This window comes from Mesoplodon mirus, assembly GCF_964341445.2.
Source record: "Mesoplodon mirus genome assembly, chromosome: X".
In the NCBI taxonomy this organism is placed as follows: Eukaryota; Metazoa; Chordata; class Mammalia; order Artiodactyla; family Ziphiidae; genus Mesoplodon; species Mesoplodon mirus.
The window spans coordinates 115,553,338-115,568,849 of NC_138981.1; positions in this window are offsets into that span (position 1 = coordinate 115,553,338).

Here is a 15,512-nt window from a genome sequence, read left to right on the forward strand (position 1 = left end):
TCAGCCTGCTAGCAAATGGATATACCCTCCATTGTATGTCATTGATCCCCAGAAGACTTCTTCCTTCTGGAGGCCCACATAGTGTCATGATCCACTGGATGATCTTCTGACTGCTGTATCTCTAGTGCCTAAAATAGTGCTAACACATAATTGGTGCTGATTAAATACTTGTTGAGTGAATGAATGAATTGACATAGTGTAATGGTTAAGAGGTAGCCTCTGGAGTCAGACAGACCAGAATTCCAGCCCAGGTTCTGCCAGTTTGACTTTGGGAAAGATAACGTACCCTCCCTTGGCCTTGGTTTCCTTGTCTGTAAGATAATGATAACAGTACTGTAACAAGACTATTCGCTACTATTATTATTTTGTATACCAACTGCAGGCAACTAACTGGTCCAGATTAACAGGGGTGCTGAATTGAAGGTTCTGTGGTCTCATCCTGATTCGATAGAAGAGAGTGCTCTAAAGCCTGCTATGGTGAAGATGAGGGAAGTGAGAGCTTACTTGCAGGAAATTTGCCTTCTCTGGTTTGGCTGGTCAAGCCCAAGCTATCTGGAGTAGTCTTCAGGGAGAAGTATATTACATACATACGACAGGTAGCTTTTACCAACCATGCAGGAAAAACATTTATGTCTTCAGTGGGGACTCTCCCCCAGAGTGAGGGCAAGGGATGAGGGTTGGTCTTCCTACTAAAATTCTGAAATCATTCAAATAGCTCATTACTTGCCCAAGAGTTGGAAATAGCATTCAGACTCTTCATCAAAGAGCTCCCTATTCTGAGTCCGCCATCAACAGAGAAGCAGACCCTCAATGGGAAGTCATTTCCCTATTCCTGAGTGGAATCTTTGGCTCTATAAGCAGAATGGCTGCCTTACCATGTGCTTGAGTTTGTCAAATGTCACACACTATATTTCAAACATGTGAGTTGACATCATGTGAGCAATATTGCACTCATTTCCAACCCTATTTGAACCTCAAAGGAGATGTCAGCCTCATTGGCCCCACCTAAATGTGTGGTACTTTTGATCAACTGGTACCTGATGGCCAAGAAGACTTAGAGGCCCACGTGTAATTAGAAATGGAGCCAAGAAAGGGAATTTTTGACTAAAGGTAAATGAACCCAAGTCTTGGAAAGTTTGAGTTCAGCTGGAAACACAAAGCACATGAGGTAAGAGTAAGTCTTAAATTCTCTATCTGAAAACACTCAAATGACATCACCTTGAGTCTGGGAGTATCCCTGGAGTCTGGAGAAGTGTGAGGCAGGAAGCCTCCCTGGAGAAAAAAAATCTTCCCCACCTCCAAGTCTCTCCAGGGACTTTTAGCTCTCAACAAAGCTGTAGGGTGGGCTGGGCTATGAGGGGCACTGTAAGGGTGGGAGTAAACTTTTACTCCCACTCCCTGAGCCTGCTTCACCAAATGATGAACTTGCCTGTGTGCATTACTTGAAAATTACATAAACAGCACCATGATCTCCAGAAATACCTCCTTGTTGGCCCCCAGCAAGTCCCCTTTTTTACAACTTTGGGGCTTGACATTCCTCATGCTCAGGGAATTTGGACAGACTTTAGGGAGACCTTAGCAAACAAGAACATGTGGTTCAAGCAAATGGATGCCACCTGGCCAGTTAGCAAGGGTTGTAGGCAAGGGACACCCAAAAGGGAAGCAATTTTGAGAGTAGTCTGAGGGCGAAGGCCCCAGCTGAGGAGAAGAGACCTCAGAGATATTGTCCTGGGATCTGGCTACTTGAGGCAACTGGGGGCTGAACACAGCAACAGAAAGGGGAGACTAGAGGGCAAGGAAGATAAATGGGAAGGCTTCCTTCCAAAGTCCTCCTTCTCCATCAGACAGAAGAGAGACAAAGCTGAAAAACTGCTCTCTTCCTTTCCTCTGCCCACCTCCCTCTCTTGCCAAATGAAGGAGGTACAAAGGGGCCTGTGAATAATTGTGTTTTACAGAAAGGCTAGGCCCCCTTTTTTACTGATAAAGAATTTGAAATAGTCATTCTCTAAATAGAAAGGATTTCACCCAAGTTATTTGCACTTCACACCTGGGCAAAAACTGCAGACGATATCCCTTACGAATATAGATTTTAAAAAACCCTCAACAGGGGCTTTCCTGGTGGCTCAGTGGTTGAGAGTCCGCCTGCCGATGCAGGGGACGCGGGCTCGTGCCCCGGTCCGGGAGGATCCCACATGCCGTGGAGCGGCTGGGCCCGTGAGCCTATGGCCGCTGGACCTGTGCGTCCGGAGCCTGTGCTCTGCAGCGGGAGAGGCCACAACAGTGAGAGGCCCACGTACAGCAAGGAGAAAAAAAAAAACCCTCAACAAAATTCAGAACAGGTAAATCCATAGAGACAGAAATTACATAAGTGGTTGCCAAGGGCTAGGGAGAGGGGAGAATGAGGAGTGACTGCTTAATGTGTATGGGGTTTCCTTTCGAGGTGATGAAAATGGTCTGAAACTAAATAGTGATGATGACTGCACAATACTGTGAATGTACTAAATGCCAGTGAGTTGGACACTTTGAAATGGTTGAAATGGTGAATTTTATGTATAGGTGTGTTTTACCACAATAATGAAAAATCCTTAACAAAATACCAGTAATTATTGGTATATGAATTACATGAATTCAACAACATATAAAAAGGATTACATACAATGACCATGTGGGATTTTTCCCATGAATTCAAGGTTGGTTCAAAATATGAAAATCAATCAATGTAATACACCATATTAATAGAACAAAGGACAAATCCCACATATTCATCTCAGTAGATGCAGGACAAGCATTTCACACAATCCAATATCCTTTCATGACAAAAACATTCAAAAAACTAGAAATAGAAAGTAATTTCCTCAATCTGACAAAGGACGTCTATGAAAAACCCACAGCTAACATCAGATTTAATGGTGTAAAACTGAAAGCCTTCTCCCTAAGATCAGGAACAAGACAAGGATATCTACTCTTACCACTTCTATTCAACATTGTACTAGAGATTCTAGTCAGGCCAGTTAGGCAAGAGAAAGAAATAAATGGCATCCATATTGGAAAGGAAGAAGTAAAAGTATCCCTATTCACAGATAATATAATTTTGTACACAGAAAATCCTAAAGAATCTACAAAAAAACCATATTAGAGCTAGTAACATGTTCAACAAGGTTGCAGGATACAAGATCAATATACAAAAATCAATTGTACTACTATACACTAACAATAGACAAATTGAAAATCAAAACAACAATTCCATTTGCAATAAAAAATAATTAGGAATAAATTTAACAAAGGAAGTGTAAGAGTTGTGTACTGAAAACTATAAAACACCACTGGATGAAATAAAAGAAGCAATAAATAAATGAAAAGACATTCCTTGTTCATGGATTAGAAGACATAATATTGTTACAATAGCAATACTCCCCAAAACAATCTACAGATTCAGTGAAATCCCCCCAAAAAAAACCAGCTGGCTTTTCTTGCAGAAATTGACATGATGATCCTAAAATTCATATGGAAATGGCAAGAGACCCAGAGCTAAAACTATAAAAACTAAAACTAAAACTCTTAGAAGAAAACATAGTTATAAATCTTCATGACCTTGAATTAGGTAATGAATCTCTAAATAGGACACCAAAAGCACAAGTGACAAAAGAAAAAAAAATTTTCGTGGACTACACGAAAATTTAAACCTTTTGTACTGCAAATTATACCATTCAGAAAGTGAAAAGACAACATGCAGAATGGGAGAAAATATTTGCAAATCATATATTTGATAAGGGACTTGTATCTAGAATATATATAGACCTCTTACAACTTAATAATAAAAGGACATATAATCCAATTAAAAGTGGGCAAAGATCTAAATAGACATATTTCTCTAAAGAGGATATACAAATGGCCAATAAGTACATGAAAAATGCTCAAAATCATTTAGCCATCAAGGAAATCCAAATCAAAACCATGAAGAGATACCACTTTACACCCACTAGGACGGCTATAATCAAAAAGACAGATTTTGCCAACAAGTATTGGCAAGGATGTGGAGAAATTGGAATGCTCATACGCTACTGGTGGGAATGGAAAATGGTGCAGCCGCTTTGGAAAACAGTCTGGCACTTCCTTAAAAGGTTAAACATAGAGTTATCATAAGACCCCAAAATTCCACTCCTAGGTATATATACCCAAGAGAAATGGAAACATATGTCCACCCAAAAACTTGCATACAAATGTTCATAACAGCACTATTCACAATGACCAAAAGTGGAAACAACTCAAATGTTCATCAACAATGAATGGATAAAGAAAATGAGGTACATCCATACTATGGAATAGTATTCAGCCATAAAAACAATGAACCTTGAAAACACTGAGAAAAAGCGAAAAATAAAGACCCCCCAAAAGGCCACATATTACACTATTGCATTTATATGAAATGCCCAGAATAGGAAAATCCATAGAAACAGAAAGATTAGTGGTTGCCAAGGGCTGGGGGGAAGGGAAAATGGGAAGTGACTGCTAATGTGTAAGGAATTTCTTTTTGGTGTGATGAAACTCTTCTGGAATTGGATAGTGGTAATGGTTGTACCATGTTTAAAATATACTAAAACCACTGAATTTTATAGTTTAAAAGGGTGCATTTTATGGTACATGAATTATATTGCAATGAAAAATGGAAAAAAGTTGTTTTTGTTGGGATATCACTCTGATATCTGGTATGGAACTCAAAGGAACTCATAGAATTATACGACAGTGTTATAATAAAATTTTTCAAGTCTCATCTTCTTATTTATATGAACAAGATTTCTCAGTCCTCATGTATATAAAGAAAATTAGAAATAGAATTGATGCTGAATAACTGTCTCTTTCTAGCAATATAGTAATATTTGTCCATGGATACCTGAAAAAAAGTCCCATCCATTTCACTGAGATGCATTTAAATAAAAATATGCTTTTTGGGCTTCCCTGCTGGCGCAGTGGTTAAGAATCCACCTGCCAATGCAGAAGACACGGGTTCAAGCCCTGGTCTGTGACGATCCCACATGCCGTGGAGCAACTAAGCCCGTGCGCTACAACTACTGAGCCTGCACTCTAGAGCCCATGAGCCACAACTACTGAGCCCACGAGCCTAGAGCCTGTGCTCCACAGCAAGAGAAGCCACCACAATGAGAAGCCTGTACACTGCAACAAAGAGTAGCCCCCGCTCGCCGCAACTAGAGAAAGCCCGCACACAGCAACAAAGACTCAGTGCATCCAAAAATTAAAATTAAAAAAAAGCTTTTTGTAACTGTTAATTATTTTCAAAACCTTTTAATATATTAATTTTGTTTTGATCATTTATGTACAGTAGTTATAATAATTTTAGTAGTGTTTTACGGATACAGGAAGTAAAAATTAATTTCACTTTATAAGTATATTTTTGTTACAGAGAAGTCTGATGTGGAAGCATTATATTTCACATATAAAAATGTATTACCTTAAGATAAAATTCTCTGAGGGAAATGAAAGAAAAATACAGATTCAAGGAATAAAATGTTAAACGTTTAAAATGTTTATATGTTTTAAAATAAAATGATGGTGGGTAAAAGTCACTTCGGGAGCTTCCCTGGTGGCGCAGTGGTTGAGAGTCCGCCTGCCGATGCAGGGGACACGGGTTCGTGCCCCGGTCCAGGAAGATCCCACATGCTGCGGAGCGGCTGGGCCCGTGAGCCATGGCCACTGGGCCTGCGCGTCCGGAGCCTGTGCTCCACAACGGGAGAGGCCACAACAGTGAGAGGCCCACGTACCACAAAAAAACCAAATCACTTCGGTATTTGGTATTTAGAATACATTTAAAAGAGTGAAGTAACAGTATTATTTAAAATGCTGATATTTATAATAGATTGGAAATAACATCTTTGCAATTATTTACACTTATGATTTTAAAATTGTGTGATAAAAATGTGCAAGGGGACACTGTTATTAAAGGTCAGGAAACACTGAGAATGGCACAAATCATTTATGTGGTATTCTTGTTGAAAATATATAACCTCGATCTAATCATGAGAAAAAAATCAGACAACCCCAAATTGAGGGGCGTTCTACAAAGTAGCTGGCCAGTATCTTAAAAAGCATCAAGGTCGTGAAAGACAGAACTGTTACAGATTGGAGGAGACTAAGGAGACATGACAGCTGAATGCTATGTGGGATCCTGAAACAGAAAAAAAAATCAGTGGAAAGACTGGGGAAATCAGAACAAACTCTGATGTTTAGTGTAATGGACTGAATGTCTGTGTCCCCCCTCCCCCAAATTCATATGTTGAAATCCTAATCCTCAATATGATGGTATTTGGAGGTGGGGCCTTTGGGAGGTGATTAGGTCATGGGGGTGGAGCCCTCGTGAATGGGATTAGTGCCCTTATAAAAGAGTCCCCAGAGAGCTCCCTTGCCCCTTCCACCATGGGAGGACACAGAGAGAAGATGGCAGTTTGCAACCCAGAGGAGGACTCACCAGAACCCAACCATGCTGGCACCCATTTATCAGGCCTCCAGCCTCCAGAACTGTGAAAAATAAATTTCTGTTGTTTATAAGCCACCCAGTCTACAGCACTTTATTACAGCAAACTGAGTGGACTAAAGCATTTAGTTAGTATTATTGTACCAAAGTTAATTTCCTGGTTTTGATCACTGTATTATGGTTAAGTCAGTTGACATTAAGGAAAACTGGATGAAGGGTACACGGGAACTCTCTGTACTATTTTTTTTTGTCAACTTTCATGTAAATCTAAAATTACTTTGAAATAAAAATTTAAAAATCTCAGGGGATTCTCAGGCAAAAGCGTTTGAAGATTATTGAGTTACATGAGTCACAGTGTCCATAAGATAAAAGCAAACCAGTGTAGCTTTTCCTGGTTCTGAGACCTGAAAGAAACTTCTCCCCCAGTGCCCTCACCACGCACTGATATGATAAGGTCCTCAGCATCCTCTTGCAGGAAACTGTGACAAGTCAGGCTCATTTTTCTTTCTGTAGGACTGCATTGTGTACTGAAAGGATACGTACATCCTTCTCAAGTGCATGTGCTCAATTTATTTTCTTTTCAAAAAAGTGTTTTTCCTGATTACAAAAGCAATATAAACGTCTAATAGAAATTTTAGAAAGCAAAGATAACTACAAAGAAGAAAATTAAAATGCCTACAATTGCACACCATAATGAGTATGTTGGGCTATTTCCTCCTTGTCTTTTTCCATGCATGTATACACAATTTGTTGTTTTCTTAAAAAAATAAAAATACTGATCATCCTGTTGTTATTGTAAACTACTTTTGTTTATAATTACAATATAAGACCATCTCTCCACATCATGACATATTTTTTTCTAACATTATTTATTTATGTGTGTATGTATGTATGTATTAAAGGTTATACACTACTTAGAGTTATTATGAAATATTTGCTATATTTCCCATGTTGTACAATATATCCTTGTGGCTTATTTTATATCTAATAGTGTGTACCTCTTAATCCTCTACCCCTATATTGCTCTGTCCCCCTTCCCTCTCCCCACTGGTAACCACTAGTTTGTTCTCTGTATCTATGAGTCTGTTTCTGTTTTGTTATATACATTCCTTTGTTTTATATTTTAGAGTCCATATATTATATCATACAGTATTTGTCTTTCTCTGTCTGACATTTCACTTAGCATCAAGCCCTCCAAGATCATCCATGTTGCTGCAAATGGCATTATTTCATTCTTTTTTATGGCTGAGTAGTATTCCATTGTGCATATATATACCACATCTTCTTTATCCAGTCATCTGTTGATGGACACTTAGGTTGCGTCCATATCTTGGCAACTGTAAATAATGCTGCTATGAACACTCAGATGCATGTATCTTTTCCAAGTAGTGCTTTTGTTTTTTTCAGATATATACCCAGGAGTTGAATTGCTGGGTCATATGGTAGTTCTATTTTCAGTATTTGAGAAACCTCCATACTATTTTCCACAGTGGCTGCACCAATTTACATTCCCACCAACAGTATATGGGGGTTCCCTTTTCTCCACATCCTCACCAACATTTGTTATTTGTGGTCTTTTTGATGACAGGCATTCTGACAGGTGTGAGGTGATATCTCATTGTGTTTTTATTTTGCATTTCCCTGATGATTAGCGATGTTGAGCATCTTTTTTATGTGCCTGTTGGCCATCTGTATTTCCTGGAAAAATGTAAATGTCTATTCAGTTCCTCTGCCCATTTTTTAATTGGTTTTTTTTTGATGTTGAGTTGTATCAACTGTTTATATATGTTGTCTCCAACATCATTTAAAATCATGAGATAAAATTCTGTTGCATGGATGGTCCAAAATTGATGTTACTGGCCCCCCATTACTGGACCATGTGCTTGTCAACCATACAAAGGCAGGGACTCTGTCCCTGACATAGTCTCTGCACTCGGGGTAGACACTTAGACCAGGACAGGTGGACCGACACACGATTTATGGCTATTAAATGCAAAAGAAGATGGGGTTTCTGCTTTACCAAAACATAAGCAGGCCTCAGAATATTGCTCTTTCTAGTGGATAGTGGTGGGCTGTGTATTATCTCCTTGCACTTCTGTTTAGAAAAAAGTTTTCAAGTATATCTCTAAATACCATGTATAATATGTGTAAAATATGTATAATTTTAATATATTTATTTATATATTTTATCAATGCATTTATATATAATATAATGCATTTATATTTATATATATTTATCAATGCATTATATATTTTGTCAATGCATTTATACTTTGTAAATATATTTCTAGTTTACAAATTATATTAATGTACTATAAACTAATATAATAATTAAGGACATTCTATAACCTATACAAAAATAGAAAATTATTTATAAATTATGGGTATATTAATAATTTGTAAATTATAAACTAAGCTTAGGGTGTATGTTCTACATCATAAAGCACACACAGAAAATAGAAATTTAGGGAATTTCCTGGCGGTCCAGTGGTTAAGACTTCGCGCTTCCAACGCAGGGGGTGTGAGTTCGATCCCTGGTCGGGGAACTAAGATCCCACATGCTGCACTAAGACCCCACAGGCTGGTGCGGCCGAAAAAAAAAAAAAGAAAAGAAAATAGAAATTTAAAAGTGATTAAAAAAACAGACAATGGAATTAGAAGTTCTAACATTTTCTTCCCACACCTCAATGTGCATACCCCACTTTGGAGATCAGTGAACGGGGAGATCTTCAACTTAATCCATTTCTTTGGAAAGAGAGGCAGCAAGTCACTTTTCATAACACCTTCAAATAGCTTCTGACAGAATCTGCAGTCAGGAAGTCCATCTCGAACCCTCTTGGACCCCTCCAGGCATTTCAGATTGACTCCTGCAGAGGTCTGCTGATCTTGGTGCCACATGGCTCTTGGTTACATGGCTGGTGTGCTGTCTATTGACTTTAGATTGTTGGAGCTGGTAGGCAAGAGGCGGGTCATTAATCAGTCCAGCACTTAGCATGCTGTTAGTTTTCATTGTTAGAGGCCACTGTGACTTGTAGACCAAACACTGGCCCTGGAGTCAGAAAACATGGGTTTTAGTCCTTCCTCTGCTCCTTGCTTAGTTGTGTGACCTTGGCCAAGCCAATTTATCTCTCTGAAGGAAGTCACAGTGCGCCACAGGAGGCAGTGTCAACGTGTAGAAGAGACAGGCCCTAGAATCAGGCAGACCTGGCTCAAATCTCAGCCCTGCCCCTTGGGTGCCATGCAGTTTGGGGACAGCTGATCTTCTCTTGGCCTCCATGTTCTCATTTTTAATTGGGGGGGATGATAATAATACGGATCTCACAAGCTTGTGAAATTTTGTGAAAGTTACTAGAATAGTACTCAGTAAACGTTTGCTAAATCTGACAAATTTAAAGGTAAGCAAAGGGGCTTCCCTGGTGACACAGTGGTAAGAATCTGCCTGCCAATGCAGGGGACACGGGTTCGAGCCCTGGTCTGGGAAGATCCCACATGCTGCAGAGCAACTAAGCCCGTGCACCACAACTACTGAGCCTGAACTCTAGAGCCCGTGAGCAACGACTACTGAGCCCACGCGCCACAACTACTGAAGCCCACGTGCCTAGAGCCCGTGCTCCACAACAAGAGAAGCCAGCAAAATGAGAAGCCCGTGCACCACAACAAAGAGTAGCCCCCGCTCGCCGCAACTAGAGAAAGCCCATGTGTAGCAACAAAGACCCAACACAGCCAAAAATAAACAAACAAATAAATTTAACCAAAAATACCCCCAAAGAATTTGCATTTGTAACAAGTTCCCAGGTGATGCTGATGCTGCTGGTAGAGGGACCACACTCTGAACATCAATAGTGTACAGATCTTACACTCAACCATCTTACTACACCACCCAGGTCACTCTCCTGTGAAAGCCTTCACTGACTGCCCCACAACCTTCAAGATAAAGCACACATGCCTCCTTGAAACACGCAGGGCACTTCATGGTCTGGCCTTGTTTAGCTTTCTAATCTCACCTCCTTCTGGTACCCTTCATAAACCCCATGCCCACCCTCCAAAGCTATTTTTTCATTCCAAATGTGCCACAAGCTCTCTCTGGCTTCTGTCTGCATTTGCCGTTCCTTCTCTTTAGGATGTCTGCATCCCCACACACTCCTCCCACCAACACTTGACAAACTTCTTGTGCTTCAAGATTAGAGATTCAGCTCAAGCACGACCTCCTTGTAGAGGACTTACAGATTCCTATGTCCTACCCCCCACTCCAAGCTGGAGTGAGAGGCTTCCTTGCAGCTTCCAGGTCTCTGGCCTTCCCTCAGTTATAGCCCTTCTTTCATTATGCCATTATATTCCATACATTGTTTTCTCCTATAACCATGAGAGACCTGTTTTATTCATATCCTTATGTCCAGTGCCTGACACCTGGTAAATGTTTGTTGAATGAAGGTATAAGGTGGATGGTTGACAAACATCTCAAGAACCCAAATAACTATTAAAAACTGCTTGGTGAAAATATGGAATCAGAAAAAGCAAACTGCACCACATCTTCTTTATCCATTCCTCTGTCGATGGACACTTAGGTTGCTTCCATGTCCTGGCTATTGTAAATAGTGCTGCAGTGAACATTGGGGTGCATGTATCTTTTTGAATTATGCAATATTACTCAGCCATAAAAAGGAATGAAATTGTGCCATGTGAAGAGATGTGGATGGACCTAGAGACTGTCATATAAAGTGAAGTAAGTCAGAAAGAGAAAAAGATTATTGTATAATATCACTTATACGTGGAATCTAGAAAAATGATACAGATGAACTTATTTGCAAAGCAGAAATAGAGACACAGATGCAGAGAACAAACTTAAGGATACGAAGGGGGGAAGGTGGGTGGGATGAATAGGGGGATTGGGATTGACATATATATAGTACTACGTATAAAATAGATAACTAATGAGAACCTACTGTAGAGCACAGGGAACTCTACTCGGTGCTCTGTGGTGACCTAAATGGGAAGGAAATTTTAAAAAGAGGGGATATATGTATACGTGTGGCTGATTCACTTTGCTGTACAGCAGAAACTAACACAACTTTTTTTTAAATCCTATATACAGCCTAGTTAGCTTATATATATATATATATATATATATATATATATATATATATATATATATATATTTATTTATTTATTTATGGCTGTGTTGGGTCTTCGTTTCTGTGCGAGGGCTTTCTCCAGTTGCAGCGAGCGGGGGCCACTCTTCATCGTGGTGCACGGGCCTCTCACTGTCGCGGCCTCTCCCGTCGCGGAGCACAGGCTCCAGACGCGCAGGCTCAGTAGTTGTGGCTCACGGGCTTAGTTGCTCCGCAGCATGTGGGATCTTCCCAGACCAGGGCTCGAACCCATGTCCCCTGCATTGGCAGGCAGATTTCCAACCACTGCACCACCAGGGAAGCCCAACACAACATTTTAAAGCAACTATACTGCAATAAAAATTACTTTAAAAAAAAGGAAAGAGCAAACTGCCTCTTGCTCTAAGCCTGCCCCAATGCCACAGAATTTATCGACTGTTCTTTGTGCCATTGCCTGTCTCCCTTTCCCTTTTCCTTCCCTCGCCCATTTCCAATCCAGTGCTGGAGACACTCTGCCTGTGCTCCTCAGGTTTTCTTTCCAGTCCTTCTGCCCCAGTCTCTGATTGACTCTAGTTCACCATAAAAGCTGCCCCTTTTGCTATAGGGAGAACCTCACATAGGCACCCCTGTCTCTGGCAACACTGCAGGATTCAGCCAACTCCAGTTTGCAAGGGTGTACTTCCCTCCCCTCCAAAGTAGGGAAGATCGGGAATGGAAGGAAAGGGCTAGGGGCATCTATCCTGGATGACATGGATTTCAACTCTCTTTCTGGAGTGTGGCTTATTCTCTTTAGGGGAATCTTTTCAGGCTTCTTAGAAGAGTGGAATGGGCTCTTCTCTCATGCCATATAAATCTCTCATTATTTTTTTTCTCTTTTTCACATGAAGGCAGATAATGAAGGCTGACTGGCCTTCTGACTTACAAGGTTCCTTGAATAGAAGTTGCTCAGCAGAGATCTAAGAAGCGTAAGACAAGTTTAATATTTATAACTAGCTTCTCCCAATGACTAGCCTCAAATATCATCAAAAGAGCTGTGGGGCCACCAAAGCAAACAGTAGGGGGAGTTATACCTTGTAAACTGTAACTATGAGATAGGACCAACCAGCTCTCGTGGAAGTTCAGATAGAAAAAGTCACTTAACGGGCTTCCCTGGTGGCGCAGTGGTTGGGAGTCCGCCTGCCGATGCAGGGGACGTGGGTTCGTGCCCCAGTCCAGGGGGATCCCACATGCCGTGGAGCGGCTGGGCCCGTGAGCCATGGCCGCTGAGCCTGCACGTCCAGAGCCCGTGCTCCGAAACAGGAGAGGCCACAGCAGTGAGAGGCCCGCATACCGCAAAAAAAAAAAAAAAAAAAAGAAAAAGTCACTTAACAAACAACAACAACTACAACAAGCAACAACAAAAAACCCTGGGGAGGAGGAAGGACCTGACTTCCAGATTTAACACATTATAATATTCAAAATGTCCAATTTTCAACAAAAAATTATGAGACCTGCAGAGAAGTAGCCCATACCCATGAAAAAACAAAACAACCAATAAAAACTGTCCCTGAGGAAGCCCAGATATTGGACTTTTTAGATAAAGATTTAAATCAGCTATTTTAAATATGTTCAAAGAGCTAAAAGAAACCATGTCTAAAGAACTAAAGTATGAGAATGATGTCTTAATAGTGGATATCCATAAAGAAATAGAAATTATTTTTTAAAAGAAACAAATAGAAATTCTGAAGTTGAAAAGTACAATAACTGATATGAAAAATTCACTAGGGAGGTTCAACAGCAGATTTGAACAGGCAGAAGAAAAAATTAGCAAACTTGAAAATATTGATATTCAATGTGAGAAACAGAAAAAAGAATGAAGAAAAATGACCTGAGCTTCAGAGACCTGTGAGACACCTTCAGGTGTACCAACATGCATATAATGGGACTCTCAGAAGGACAGGAGGCAGAGGAAGAAGCAGAAAGTGTATCTGAAGAAATAATAGCTGAAAACTTCCCAAATTTGATGAAAAACATTAATCCACACATCCAAAAAGCTCAACTAACTCCAAGCAGGATAAATTCAAAAATACCCGCACCTAGACACATCATAAGCAAACTGTCCAAAGGCAAGGAAAAAATCCTGAATGCAGCAAGAGAGAAGTGACTCATCACATACAAAAGGTCCTCAATAAGATTAACAGTTGATTTCTCATCAGAAACCAAGGAGATAAGAAGGCATTGGGATGACATATTCAAAGTGCTGAATGGCAAAAGCTGTCAACCAGGAATTCTATATCCAGCAAAACTACCCTTGAGAATGAAGGAGAATATTATTCAGCCATAAAAAAAGAATGAAATCTTGCCATTTGAGACAACATGGATGGGCCTTGAGGGCATTATACTAAGAAATAAGTCAAACAGAGAAAGACAAATACCATATGATCCGACTTATATGTGGAATGTTAAAAAACAAACAAACAGGGCTTCCCTGGTGGCGCAGTGGTTGGGAGTCCGCCTGCCGATGCAGGGGACGTGGGTTCATGTCCCGGTCCGGGAGGATCCCGCATGCCGCGGAGCGGCTAGGCCCGTGGGCCATGGCCGCTGGGCCTGTGCATCTGGAGCCTATGCTCCGCGGCAGGAGAGGCCACAGCAGTGGGAGGCCCATGTACCGCAAAACAAACAAACAAACAAACACAAGCTCATAGATACAGAGAACAAATTGGTGGTAGCCAGAAGTGGGGGGTGGGAGTTGGGCAAAATGGGTGAAGTGGATCAAAAGATACAAACTTCTAGTTATAAAATAAATAAGTCATGGGGAGGTAATGTACAGCATGGTGACTAGGTAATAATACTGTACTGTATATTTAAAAGTTGCTAAGGCAGTAGATCTTAAAAGTTCTCACCACGAGAAAAAAAAATTTTGTAACTATGTCTTTTGATGGATGTTAACTACTGTGGTGATAATTTCATAATATATACAAATATTGAATCATTATGTTGTACACCTGAAACTAATACAATGTTATATGTCAATTATACCTCAACTTTTAAAAAGAAGGTTAAAAAAAAGAAATGACAAACGGAGTCCTTCAGGCTGAAATGGAAGGACACTAGACAGTAACTCAAATCCACACAAATAAGTAAAGAACACCAGTAAATGTAATATTTATCTAAAAACATTAAAGATACTAATATATTTTTGTAACTCCATTTTTTCCATCTGATTGAAAAGAGAACTGCATAAAGCAATAATTACGAATCTATGTTGATGGGTACAGCATGGGTAAGGATGAAATTATGACACATTTTACAGATGAAACGCCGAAGCATGGGGAGGTAGTGTGCCTTGCCAAGGTCACACCACAGTCAAGAGGCAGAGGCAAGAAGTGAACACACGCCTGCCTGATTGCAGAGCCCATGAATTTAAACCTCTTGCTATTCTGTGTAAGGAAGGGCCCTGGGCCTCTCCATCTAGCTGTCAGATGGGGCTCTTTGGAAGAAGCTCAAAACATTACACCAAAGCAGATCCCTGAGATTAGCTCCTCCTTTGTAGATTTCTATTGTCTTCCTCACAGTGTCCCAAGCACGGGGCTAGGAACACAGCAGATACTCAATAATTCCAGTTGAACTGAGTTCCCCTAAAGTGACCTACATAGTTCAAGGACCTAAGGAAAAGCCAGCTTTAGTGAGGAAATGCCAAGACTAGATAACATTCATTAACTGCTTCCCACTGTGCTAGGCACCATGCTAGGTGTTTATAGATATTCAAGTTATCTACTTTCACCCATATAAGAACCCTGTGAATTAGGTTCTATAACTATCCTGTTTTAGAGAAAAAGGAAACTGATGCAGCAAGTGTTTAAGTAACTTATGCGAGGTACCCCAGCTGGGAAGTGGCAGAGCTGGAATGTGACCTTACACAGTCTGGCTCCAGAGCC